Below are 14,210 nucleotides of genomic sequence, written 5' to 3' on the forward strand. Positions count from 1 at the left end.
CTATTTGATGTCTTAGCAGGACAACTACCAACCCTTTCACAGACAATTTAGAATTTTAGAATTTATCTTCCAGTTTTCTCTGTTCATCAAGACAAATGAGGTGGAATAAAATATGGATTTACTGACTCTGAGCACTGGAAATAGTAAAACTTGTTCTTTTTTCAGTAAATTAAACAGAAATTACTCAGAATATAGAATGAGTAGTCCATATCTTTAGGTGACTTTTCAAACCATAAATGGATGCTTTAGAATGAAATGCTCCTGATTAGACTGAAGAAACATTTATTTAAATAAAAAATATATAATATTGGTGTTCATTTAATCCTTTTTTATTTTCCACTCTCCTATTTATACCTGTTCGTATATATATATATTGATTTAATACGAACTAAATCAAATAGATGTTGTCAAGAGAGAGAGAGCCTTACAGCAAAAGACCTGAGCAAGCTGTAATAGGTTATAACAATTCTCTAAGTGATCAGAATAAGAGGGAGCAGACTGGGGGGAAAATAAATATATAAATAAAAATAAAAATACAAAAATTGTTAATAGCTTTTATAAAAAGAAAAAAAATCCTTTTTCTTGGTTTGTTTCTTTGTTTTCTGTTTTTATTTTTCTGAGATCCTGCTTCCTCTACTTCCTGATCTTTCTAGGAATGAGACTTGAAAATAAATGGAGAGACATCAGAGAAAGAAGCATTTCTGAAGACCATGATTTTGTATTGCTTCCCAAAGAAGATGCTGCAATACAATGCAGCTAGCCAGGCAAGAGGACAGATCAGATGTTTGAAAAAAATGAGTGTGAGGACACAAAAAACTTCCAGAAGTGGTCTTTTGGACAGATTACTGTAAAATGAGTCTATGTTCCCATTATTAACATGTTTCAGGAAAATTGCTGTATGATATAGTTCCTGTATAGAAGTTTTCATGCTTCACAGAATCACAGAATCATCTAGGTTGGAAGAGACCTCCAAGATCACCTAGTCCAACCTCTGACCTAACACTAACAAGTCCTCCACTAAACCACTAAACCATATCACTCAGCTCTACATCTAAATGTCTTTTAAAGACCTCCAGGGATGGTGACTCAACCACTTCCCTGGGCAGCCCATTCCAATGCCTAACAACCCTTTCAATAAAGAAGTTCTTTCTAATATCCAACCTAAACCTCCCCTGGCGTAACTTTAGCCCATTCCCCCTCATCCTGTCACCAGGCACGTGGGAGAATAGACCAACCCCCACCTCGCTACAGCCTCCTTTAAGGTACCTATAGAGCGCAGTAAGGTCACCCCTGAGCCTCCTCTTCTCCAGGCTGAACAATCAGCCCCTCCTCGTAAGCTCCCCTCACTGGGACCCCTCCCTCAGCTGCTCCTCATAAGACTTGTTCTCCAGACCCCTCACCAGCTGGACTCGCTCAAGCACCTCAGTGTCCTTCTCTGTAGAAAGAGGCCCAAAACTGAACACAGTACTCGAGGTGTGGCCTCACCAGAGCCAAGTACAGGGGGACAATCACTTCCCTAGCCCTGCTGGCCACACTGTTTCTTATAAAAGCCAGGATGCTGTTGGCCTTCTTGGCCGCCTGAGCACACTGCTAGCTCATATTCAGCCGATTATCAACAAATACTCCCAGGTCCTTCTCTGCCAGGCAGCTTTCCAACCACTCATCTCTCAGCCTGTAGCGCTGCTTGGGGTTGTTGTGCCCCAGGTGCAGGACCTGGCACTTGGCCTTGTTGAACGTCATACAGTTGGCCTCAGCCCATTGGTCCAGCCTATCCAGATCTTCCTGCAGAGCCTTCCTACCCTCGAGCAGATGGACACACGCACCTAACTTGGTGTCGTCTGCAAACTTACTGAGGGTGCACTCGATCCCCTCATCCAGATCATCGATAAAGATGTTAAAGAGAACTGGCCCCAGTACTGAGCCCTGGGGGACTCCACTAGTGACCGGCCTCCAACTGGATTTAACTCCCTTAACCACGACTCTTTGGGCCCGGCTATCCAGCCAGTTTTTAACCCAGCGAAGCATAATGTATGTTATGAATGTATGTGTCCACAAAATCACAGAAACAATATATTCTGACTGAGATGAAAGAGATTTCCTCCGTCTTTTAAGACTGCCTTTCTTGCTCTACATCTATAAAATCTCAGACTAAAGTAAAAAGATTTGGTACACATACACATGGGCAATTAAGGCCTAAGTAACAAATTTTAATATGTGTTCGCTCTTAATTAGAGATAGTGTTTTCCAGGACCTTTACTGAGTACTGAGTAGTATCCACACAAACCTCCTAAAAATTCTTCAAGGCTGTTTACGTGAAAATGGCCATGGTATGTGAGCGAGCAAATTAATCAATAAATAAAACCTAATAAATAAACCTTAGTTTAATTTTATTTCTGCAAGCAAATAACTAAATGTTTATTGAAAAAAATATATTATTTAATACATATTTTTATTCAATACATAGTCTGTTGCTCTGTTTTGGTTTGGGGAATTTTTATGCTATCACAATAGCCTATAGTTCTTAATATTTTACATGAAAGTATTTTCAGTCAGAAGAAATCAACAGAAAACAGCATGTGAGATGTGGCAAGGAGATGTGAATATTCTGTTATCTAGTAAGCATTTTTTTTAAACGTATATGCCTTTTCTCAATATAATCTGTCTCATAGGGACCACTGAGACCCTGCTGAATCAAGTGATCACAAAGGGCGTGTATGAACTTCAAACGTTCTGATGCTGTTATGACATTTAAGTCCCATTTATTTAATTTGCATTATGATGGAGGGAATACCAGGGAACCATGGTAACTCCAAAGTAATTTAAATTCCTTAGAAGATTTTGTTTTAGCTGCAGCTAACTAATTTAAGAAAGATTTATTTAGCAAACTGCAGATATTATCTACAGCTTCATACTTGCCATTGTAATAAATTACACTGTTAAGAAAGAACTGTAAAAGGTCACTTTTTGTTGTCATCATTTTGTTTTACAATGACAAATGCAAATGTTGACACAGATTATATGTAGAGAATGTATTCAAATGGGCCATAATTGTTAATAAATTGCTTAATGAATAAATAAATCTTTAAAATTGTTTGTCCTTCAATGATTAGGTGCATTTATGCAAAGATCATCTGTGACAGATCAGTAGTGGCCTGTGTGTGACTATGAATAGCTTTATATAATTTAATGCACTGCTTTGTGTAATTCTTTGACTTACTCCTTATTGCAGTGAATAGATTTAGCTGTCAGATTACAGTGTTTAAATGACTAAAGCTATCATGTAGCCATATATCTTTATAGGTCTTTTTCTCTGTACGAATCACCAAATGACTTATTTACTAAGCTTCTTAACATTCCATTGACTTTATCACACTGAAGACTGAAATGCAGGCAAAATTAATTTTCTTCTTTGTTCAAGGAAGGAGAAAATGCTTCCTTCTGTTCAACTGCTTGGGGCTTGCTTCTTGGATACAGAAAAATAATGTTGGTATAAACTACTGTGTTAGGTTTATAACCTCATCCAGCTGGCATCCAGAGGCTACAAAAGTCAAGGTGCCACTCAAAGTTTTGAACTTAATAAGCACATACTGGAGATAATATTAGCTCTAATATTGCCAATGAATGCAGACTATTATGAAAGTTTTTGTGGACTTGCAATCCTTGTCATAAAAAAAAAAAAAAAAAAAAAAAAAAAGGCTTTAACTGCAGTCCACAAACCACTGTAGAAGATAGCCATTGGCTCTTGAAGATGTCTGTATATTAACCCCATTAAGTAGTTATACTCTAGCTACATGATGAAATTGAGCTGACAGATTCTCGTATGCTTCATGTACAGGTTACAGCATTTTTTCTTTAGTGTTCTCTTTTTTTTAGATCTGTAGAGAAAGTGTTATATAAGCAATGTATTAGTAAAAGAAAATGATTTTTTTTTCTAAAAACATTTAAATTTAAATTAAACTTGCATATAAATTAAGCTTATAATTACTTATCAAAGCAATTAGATATAATCCTATATTAAAATAAAATAAGAGGAATGTAGTACTGTCTTTAAGCCCTAAGTAAATGATGATTTCTTGTCTGAAATAAAAACACCTGTATCACAAACATTTCTAGAAAAATAATTAATATTGTTCATCAGGTGCACTATTTGGCTCTGAATAATAGAGTTACTTCTAAAACCAATTATTTTAGTACATTAACTTGTGTCAGATGGGACACAATTACTTCATCCCAGTCTTTTTAACGTAAAGTTAAGTTGCTTATATCTTCTAAAATACATTTTAAGTTGAATATGCAATTTACTAAACAGTAAATGCACTTACATGTATAGATATGTTTCCAAACATGCCAGTTTATATTATTTAAATCAAAATTCTAACTCTTTATGTTTTAACGCTTTCAAAAAAATTGCTGTTTCCTTCATCTGCCAATTTTTCAATATGGTAGATAGTGTACACTTATAAAAGTTAACACCGTTGATGCTTATACAAAAGATAGTTACCATGAATTAGAGATGTAACAAATTCCTGGGATAATTTAGATTCATCTTTTACTGAAAAACATCAATGGATGTTCTTATTTATGCATAGTCAGAGGGAGAACTTGGTCTTTTATTTATTTATTTATTTATTTATTTATTTATTTATTTATTTACTTTAATGACAGAAAATTCTTTCACATGCAGAGAACCATAAGCTATTCTAAGAATTTCTGTGGTACTGAGGATTGGTGTTGACCTCTACAGAACTGCATTTACTCTCTGTAAAGAAGAAACATATAAACCCTGATCCTTAATGTCAATTAATTACAATTAAATATTTATTAGTTGCTGACAGGATGCATAGATCACACTCAAGTAACCCACATCTCTGGTTTACAATTTTGTCTTTTTCTCCTCTTTGATTCTAGCCTCTTTTTGAATGTAACTGCATTCTGGCACACTAGGCACCAACGAACTTCACTGAAGCAGAAACTACACAGTCCAGTTCCCTCTGTATCGTACAGTAGCCTACTGGTGATTTTACATCATCAGGTTAGTTCTCCCCAGTTCATCAGCTGAGAACTGAGAAACCATTTGCAAATGCACATCCAGACTTCCTGCCTTAGAGACTGCCCAGAGGGCATCTAGATAACCGATTTTGAGAAGGAAAGTATAACACAGAGTTACTTTTATATTCTGAATAAAAATATCATCTCTGTGGCTTGACATCTGAATGTTATCCAGCCAACCAAAACTATGTGCTCATTCACTGTCTTTGCTATTAGATCACCACTGCCACTATGCCTTTGAAAAACACTACATACATCTTTCATTTTCTCTGTTCTTGAATAAACAAAATCCTGATAGCTGAAATCCCTGCTGGTCCACTAACATAAGGAGGCTGATATGGAAGGATGGCAAAAGCTAAGTTTCAGACTTGAATAAGAAATGCCTCAGCTACATCATCACGTAGAAAACAGAGGTCTTTCTAATGGAATTAAATTATGCAATTTCTAAAGTGTATTTTGAGTATAATTATCAAACATCTTATTGCCACAGAATAGCACATCTCTCTTTTTAAGCCAAAAAGCTGGAAATATGTGTGTAATTATACAACAAGGCTGTTTTAAGTTGTGTCTGGATTTTATTTTTTTTTAATTGCTTTTCTGCTTTGGTTATCATATGAAAATATATGTATGAGTAGAGAAGACATAAAACAAAATTTTACAGTAACTGAGAACCAAGAGATCTATCTGATTAATACACACCGAATTAAAATAATAATAATAAATAAATAATAATAATAATAATAATAACTTGCAGCGCAGGATAAGCCAAGGCAACAACTATTAAAGCAATGACTTGAAAATCATTTATAATTTATATAATATGCATTTATAATTTATTTTATATGTATATATATATATTTGTATTTACTATATAAATATGTTAGAAAACTTCTAGAGGAGGGCCACAAGGCGATCAGAGGACCTCTCTTAAGAAGAAAGGCTGAGATAGCTGGGAATGTTCAGCCTGAAAAAAGAGAAGGCTCCAGGGTGACATTATTGCAGCTTCTCAATACTTAAAGGGGGTTTATAAAAAAGATGGAGAGTGACTTTTTGCTCAGGCTGAAAATGACAAGACAAAGGGGAATAGCTTTAAACTAAAAGAGGGGAGATTTAGATTAGAGGTTAGAAGGAAATTCTTCACTCAGAGGGTGATGAGGCAGTAGCACAGGTTGCCCAGAGAAGCTGTGGATGCCCCATTCCTGGAGGTGTTCAACACTATATTGGATAAGGCCCTGGGCAACTTGATCTAGGGGTGGCATTCCTGCCCATGGCAGGGAGGTTGGAACTAGATGATATTTAAGGTCCTTTCCAACATAAGCCATTCTAGGATTCTAAAAATGCCAGTTCTATCAGGGGAAAATATACTTGGGGTAAGTAAAAAAAAATAGTGTTTTGAATATATTAATTAGAAACTAAAGAATTTTAAACTAACTTGTGACCTATGAAAGAGAGAACTAATAAAGTTGATGAGTGATGCAAATAGTCCTCAATAACTGTTCTGTGCTATATTTGCAAAGAAGTGGAATTATAGAAATAGATCTTTGGGAGATTTTGTTGTTGTTGTTTATTTGAAAACACTGGGAAAAAAAGATTGGAATGTTTATGAAACGGTATCCAGTAATTTGTAAAGATCTAAGGAAAATTTTCATCTGAAAAGAGATGGCTCCAGAATTTTATGACCTGTAAACAATTTTTAATAAATTCTGGGAAATCCAGAAGTGAGCTCACTACCAGTTTGGTTGATTGAATTAATGCAGAGGTATTTCTATACAACATATTTTGACTGATTTATGGTTTTTATCTAACACTGAATTACAATATCCTAGTTTATTATCAATATCAGAGAATGGTTGAGATTAGAAGGGGTCTCTGGAAGTTATCTTGTCCAATGCCCCCTGCACAAGCAAGGCCACTTAAAGGCTGCCCAGGAGCATGTCCAGAGAACTTTTGAAGATCACCAAGGGTGGATTGATACTGAAAGAACTGAAGACACTGAACTCAAAAGAAGCTAATGAACTGAAGTTCCTTATGAGATTTTGAAGCGATTGATATAAATATGTCAGAATTTTCATTAATGATCTAGAAGTGAATATAAAATCAGTACTTATAAAATTATTAAAGCTAGAAGGCTTGGTGAAATGTTAAGAAATAATGTTTGCAGTTAACTGCACAGTAATATGGATCATTTGAAAAACTGGCCCATTCAAATAAAATTTATTTATTGTAAGGCAAATATAGGCCTGCAGATGCACAAGAAAGGAATGCAAGTCATTACTGATTTTAATGGAAACTGAAAACAAGATAAATTAAAACTGTAAGTGGGAAAGGAAAAACCCCTAATCTGAAAGGGTGTTTGACTAACTAACAAGATATAGCAGGAAATAACTTTCATGATGAATATTTCCAATGTATATTGATTTTCCTTCCAACATAGTCTAGATTTAGAAAAATTGTTTTTAATTAAAATTATTTCTCATCCCTATCAAAAAAAAATAGATTGTTCTTTTGACATTCTTAATTTCAGTTCACAAGTTCATATTCTGTCAATAAATGGAAAAAAAATTTTCATCTTGAAAACACTAATAACATTTTTTCTTTACAAAATTGTTGAAATAAATCCTTTGGAAGTGGACATGAGCCAGCAATGTGCCCTTGCAACAAAGAAGGCTATGCTATCATGGGATGCATTGGGCAAAGTATTGCCAACAAGTTGAGGGAGGTGATCCAGTTCTCGACCCCAGTACAAGATAAGGAGCTACTGGAGAGGGCCAGTGTGGAGGGCCATAATGTTGAATGGAGTGGAGCAGCTCTCCTATTAGGAGAGGCTGAGAGAGTGTTGTGCAATTTAGCGTGCTATTTGCATCTTACTAGCACAAGCACAATTTTCTGAAGTATAAGGCTGCAGGTTGTTGAACATATTCCCTGTTACAAGTAAGGAAGGCCATAGAGCTGGCTTGAACTAGAAGATAAGGAAGAAAGAGAGACTACACTGACAGACTCTGCAACCATCAGTGGATTCTATAACCCTGAAGACAGGAGAAAACTTCTCACCTAGAGACAATGAAAGAAACCAATCCAGAGCAGAAAGAACTCCAAACCTAATATTACTACTGATCTGGACTGTCAGGTGAGGGGTTGGGAATGTAGAGTGTGAGGTCATAATTGCCAAAGGATTTCTCTGGGATCCCTCCTCAAAGACACACAGCTTGAGCTGTTGTAACTTTAACTCTGTAAAAGATTTTTATTTATTTATTTATTTATGGTTTATTAACATTGCAGAAACCTAGAGTCAAACCCTGTTGGTATTTGACTTGCATAATTTTTATAACAGAGATCTGGGACTGTTTAGCCTGCAGAAGAGAAGACTCAGAAGGGATCTTATCAATGTATACAAATATCTGATGGGAGGATGAAAAGAAGACATTACTATGCTCATTTTAGTGGTGCCCAGGGACAGGACAAGAGACAATGGGCACAAACTAAAATAGAGGAGGTTCTCTCTGAACAGCAGGAATCATTTTAGCAAAGGTGATGGAGCACAGGCACAGGCTGTCCAGAGAAGTGATGGAGTCTCTCTCCTTGGAGATCTTCAAAAACCACCTGGACATGGTACTGGACAACCATCAGACCAAACATAAGGGCAACTTAGTGAAATGTAATGACCTGATTTTCAGGTAGTCAGGCTATATGTTCTAACGGTCCCTTCTGACATCAGATTCTATAAAAATCTATTAATCTTTTATATCCAAAGCTAGTACAAGTGCAGCCATTAGACCAAAATTTATTTGCAATAGACCACCACAGGGGAAATATAAAATTTGCTTGAAATGACCTTTCAATTCTGAAGTTCAATTTGTCCACTATGCCATGTCTTTTAACCTCCAGACACATCTTTCTTAGTCCAGAGGGGAAAACTCAGGAGGCAGAAGAAGGCAAAGACAATAAACACTAATTTTTATACTTACAAATGTTTTCATTCCCCTCTAGGCTAGCAATAAAACAAGCAAGTTGTATCAGCTCAGAGTCTATCTCTTAATATCATAGCAAGAGAAATATATCACACTCAGGTGATATCAGGCAGAAGGGAATTACCAGTGGGTAAAATTTGTATGTGTTTGATGTAAGCAATATGCCATCTATAAATGTTCTACACAAGCAAAATCTGTTCAAATACATTTTTTCCATGTGCCTGGAAATGTGTGTGGGTGGTGGGGTGGAGAGGGGAGGGGAGGAGGAACAAAACAGCATCTTGTTGGTTTAAATGAGCCTGAACTACTTTATTTAATATTTCTGCTTGCCAAATACATTTATGCCATTAATCTTTGATTCCAGTTATTTGGGTGTGCTACCAATAGTTTACAAATACTTGTCCTGGTTCCAGTTAGGACAGAGGTAAGTAGCTCATAGTAGCTGGTAGGGTGCTATGTTTTGGATTAGGATGAGAAGAGCGCTGATAACATGCTGATGTTTTAATTGTTGCAGAGCAGTGTTTACACCAGGCCAAGGACTTTTCGGCTTCTTGCTCTGTCCTGCCAGCGAGCAGGCTGGGGGTGCAGCAGGAGCTGGGAGGGGACAGACCCAGGACAGCTGACCCAAACTGGCCAAAGGGGTATTCCATACCATCTGACGTCATGCTAAACAATATATAGGGGTGGCTGGCCGGGGTGGGGGGGCCGGCTGCTCGGGAATAGGCTGGGCATCGGTCAGCGGGTGGTGAGCAATTGCATTGTGCATCACTTGTTTTCTTACACATTATTATTGTTAATACTATTACCATTATCACTATTATTATTATTATTGTTATTATTATTTTCCTGTCTTAATAAACTGTCTTTATCTCAACTCACAGGCTTCACTTTCCCGTTTCTCTCCCCCATCCCAGAGAGGGAGGGGGGAGGGTGAGCGAACGGCTGTGTGGTGTTTAGCTGCCAGCCGGGTTAAACCACAACAATACTGAAGGAAAATTGAAGCAAATCCAGTCTCTTGTCATACACAGGGATTGTGAAACATGGTATTAAGGCTCAGCCCATTGTTTCTAAAACTCCCTTTTGAGAAGTGGATCTATATTAAATGTTATATTGTTAGAAGAATTGACAAACTTAAGTTAGCCAGAGTAACTAACTGAGGTTTGAGGGTATTTTCTCTTCTCTTCCCATGTGATTGTTTTAAAAGTGATTTTGTGAAGCATTAACATAGTAATCAGTAACTCAGTAACTATGAAATTATTTCTATCTGTAAACAGCACATTCCACACTGCATTATACCCACACTACTTGATACATTGAATATTTACTTCAGAGTAGATTTGTATTCATGAAGAAACAACATAAATTTTTCCCTCTAATGAAGAAAGCTTACATTGCAAAATATATAATTCTTTCTCTCAGGTAAAGAGAAGGGACTGTTCCTCTGCATTAGTTGTGGAAGCAAGGGACAAAGTACAGATGGAGGCAAAACATAAAGACGCAAAACATACATTTCTACTGAGAAGAAGATTACTAGCTCACAGTAGAGCCCACAGATGCCCACAGTAATCTGGTACATCTAGTTCACTGAAATATCCATTACAAAAAAGTCCTACCATTGCACCATATCTCCATGGTAAGGAAAGAGGGAGGAGGGACTTACTCCAGGGATTTTTGGATTTATATAACTAACTTCCAGCACTCAGTCTAAAAAATCTAGACTGCATCTTATGTGTTAGAGAGGGGATTAGTTCTTCCTTTGCTTCTCTAAATCACAGTCACACTAACAAGCTGTTAGTGACAAGCTGAAGCTGCTGTTGCTTCTACCTAGGCACCACTCTATCTTTTCAACAACTGAGGTGACTTATCTCAGGATTGCTATCTTTTAGGGAGCTTTAGGGGGAAAATCAGTAATACAATTTCAAACTGGGTGATGAGTTTCCTTCATTTCACATTCCCCAAGATAACTTTACAGGTGGAAGCAGTGAACCTTGCAAAGTTTTTAAAGTGAAAACTAGGCACCTTCTCTTCCATTCTTCATGTCTTTGGTGAGGACCACAGCTCTGTATACAGTGATAACACTGTAGGAGTACCAGTTTTGCTGTCAGCCAGGTGAGAAGCATCATTAAGGAAAGAACTTTCAGTAAAAGACATATTTCTTCTTATTTTCAGCTACCAGTGAAGTAAAACACATGCAAAGTCAAGACCAGGCCAACACATCTTAACTACATTAAACAATCATCTGCTTTATTTATATGCATGTCATTTATTACTTTTTCATAATTTCTGATACAGCCTGTACTACAACAAGTTATATGCAACATAAAGGAAAGCACATGTATCTAGAAAGAACATTACCCAGACAAAATGTTTCCCAGATTTTGTATTCTGTGTGCAAAGCAACTTACTTATTCTTACTGGAGTAAAGCAGCAGAGTTTTCTTTGCTTTCAATTTCCCCTTACATTAATTCAAGTGAGAAATGATGATAAGTAACATAGTTGGCTTAAGCTTGTGTTACCAGATTTAGTTTAATAAATAAGGAAAAATGAATCAACTACAACAACAAATACTCCTAAAGCATGATCCCCATGACTTTGTTTATTTATGATTTAGCTGTGAAAATCTTGTTTACCTTGCTGATCATCTGTTCAAGCTCTGATCTTTCTTCTCTGTGTGCTGCTTGCATTAATATTTTTACTATAAGAATTTCAGAAACCTCTTACACTGCTTCAAGGACTTTAAACTTTACCCTTGCCTACATCTCCCCTTTTATATCTTTCTATTTCTTAGAGTGTTTCTGAATTTCCTTCATCGCTTCCCTTCCCATTCTCATTCTAGACTTGTTTCCATCAGACTGACCATTATACCTGGAAGAACCATGCTGTGAAAGAAATTCTTGCAAGAAACTGTTTTTTATCTTAACACAGATACTGGCCTGACTGTGAAATTGTTTTCAGAAAGGGAATTTACTTCCATTTGCAACACATGAGGCATATATAACTATATGCCAGGTATACAAAAGGATGACAGGCTCATATCATGGACCATGAAATAGGTTATGTCCCTGAAGCTGTCATTTTTGAAAACAGCGCCGCTGAAGGTGTCACCCTGCTGATTTGCCTTTGAGGATGGGCATCTATGCAGACATTGTGACCAGTCCTGCCTAAACTACCACCTGTACATGCATCGTGTTTCAATACTGTTTGCTAACTTGCTTCAGTTTATGTTCTCTGACTGAAAGTCTCTGGAGTGTTTGTTTGTAAGAAAAGTATATAAGTTTGTTTGTAAGCAAAGTGAGCACTGTATTCATTCTTTGCCTAAAGGACTTGAGTTTATGAAAGTTGAACTTGAAAATCAAAGTGTCAAGCCACAGATTTCATCTTTGATGAGTATGAGGAGTCCAAAACTATATACATATATATTTACATGTATATACATGCATCTATATACATAAATATATACACATCTATTTGTCTGCTTTTCAAAAAGTTAGCATATCACTTCAATGCCAAAATCATTCATCATTTATATATAACACTCCTTACAGTCAGAAACCAGGCCAGAAAACACCTTCAGGAAGAATGTATACTATAAGGTACTACATATGTCTTTTATCATAATATTTAAAGTTCAGTTAAATCAAGAGCTTACCATAAATTCTTTTAAAATTTATTATTTAAATAGGATTAATCACATACAGTTACATTTTATGAACTTAAAATTAATCATATTTCTTTAAACAAGGCAACTACCTCTTAATACCATTTAACAAAGTTGTTCAACAGTTCAGTTCTCTTTCTGGATATGTCAAGTAGAAATAGCACATTTTCTAACACAAGGTAACTTCCTTTTACACATACACAAGTATTTACCATGTTATTTGTTCTCATCATATTTACTGGGATTGATATGAATGAACAGGATATGAGTAAATCGTCATTTTTCCTTCAGCATTTCTCTACAACACTGAGTATTTATAACTGTTATGGAACTGAACTGTTAACACAGATTATGTCAATGAAGCACCCAGTCTTTCTCTTTGAAAAAGCTCTATTCTTACATAAATCTGAGTTTCAGGCTTTGATGTGTGCATTAAACTACATACAAAGAACTGTGTTCAGCTTTGTCCCCGTCCCGTCCCATGTCCCCCCCCCCCCCCCTCCCCCCCCCCCCATACAAGAAAGTTGTCAATAAAACAATAAAAAGGGGTCAGTCCAGGGGGTGGCCCAATCCAAGACTTGAGCTTTCACCCTGTCAGCAGAGTCTGCAGGACTGGGGACTTATTTGAACAGGAGAAGGTGTGGCTTCATGAGGTATCTAAGAGCAGTCCCCCAGTACCTACAGGGTATTGAGAAGACCAGGTCAGGTTCTTCACAGTGACTCATGGTGGCAGGACTATTGTTTTTCATTTAATCAAAGCCATTGCCTCATTTTTAATCATATTTTAAGAAATGACAGAAAGATGAAAAAATTTGATCCAGAACAAACAGAAACAATCACAAAGAGAAAAAGAATCTCTGTGTAGAGGAATCATCAGTGGATATAGATAGAAAGGACGGGTATGGCTTCTTGGGAGAATCATAGAACCATAAAATGATTTGGGTTGGAATGAACCTTAAAGATCATTTAGTTCCAACCCCCCTGCCACTAGACCAGGTTGTCCAAAGCCCCATCCAATCTGGACTTAAACACTTCCAGGGATGCAACATCCACAGTTTCTCTGGGCAACCTGCTCCAGTGCCTCACCATCCTCGGAGTAAAGAATTTCTTCCTTATATCTAATCTAAATCTACCCTCTTTTAGTTTAAAGCCATTACTCCTTGAAGAAGAGAATATATTTGCAGAAATATCTACATTACTATGAGCTTTGTCTCAAAATTTCAAGTCTGGATAATCTTGAGGATTTTTAGTCTCAACCATTCCTTTATCATTAACCGTCAGCATAGGTACACTTTTTGCTATTTTTTATTTCCAAAATCCAGATTCCTACTGTATATTCCTTTTTTTTTTTTTTTTTTTTTTTTTTTCTGGTTGTGCTATTCATATGTAACTTTTTCTATCTATTCTTTGTTAAGTTTTGTGCTCTCATTTGTGGTGGGCAATGAGCACTGAATATAGAACTACACCTATCTTTCTTGAAATATCTTTGAAAGATTTGTAATTTTTTTATATTGTTTTTGGGCTATTTTGGATTC

Source organism: Anser cygnoides, chromosome 4 (assembly GCF_040182565.1).
Source record: "Anser cygnoides isolate HZ-2024a breed goose chromosome 4, Taihu_goose_T2T_genome, whole genome shotgun sequence".
Classification (NCBI taxonomy): Eukaryota; Metazoa; Chordata; class Aves; order Anseriformes; family Anatidae; genus Anser; species Anser cygnoides.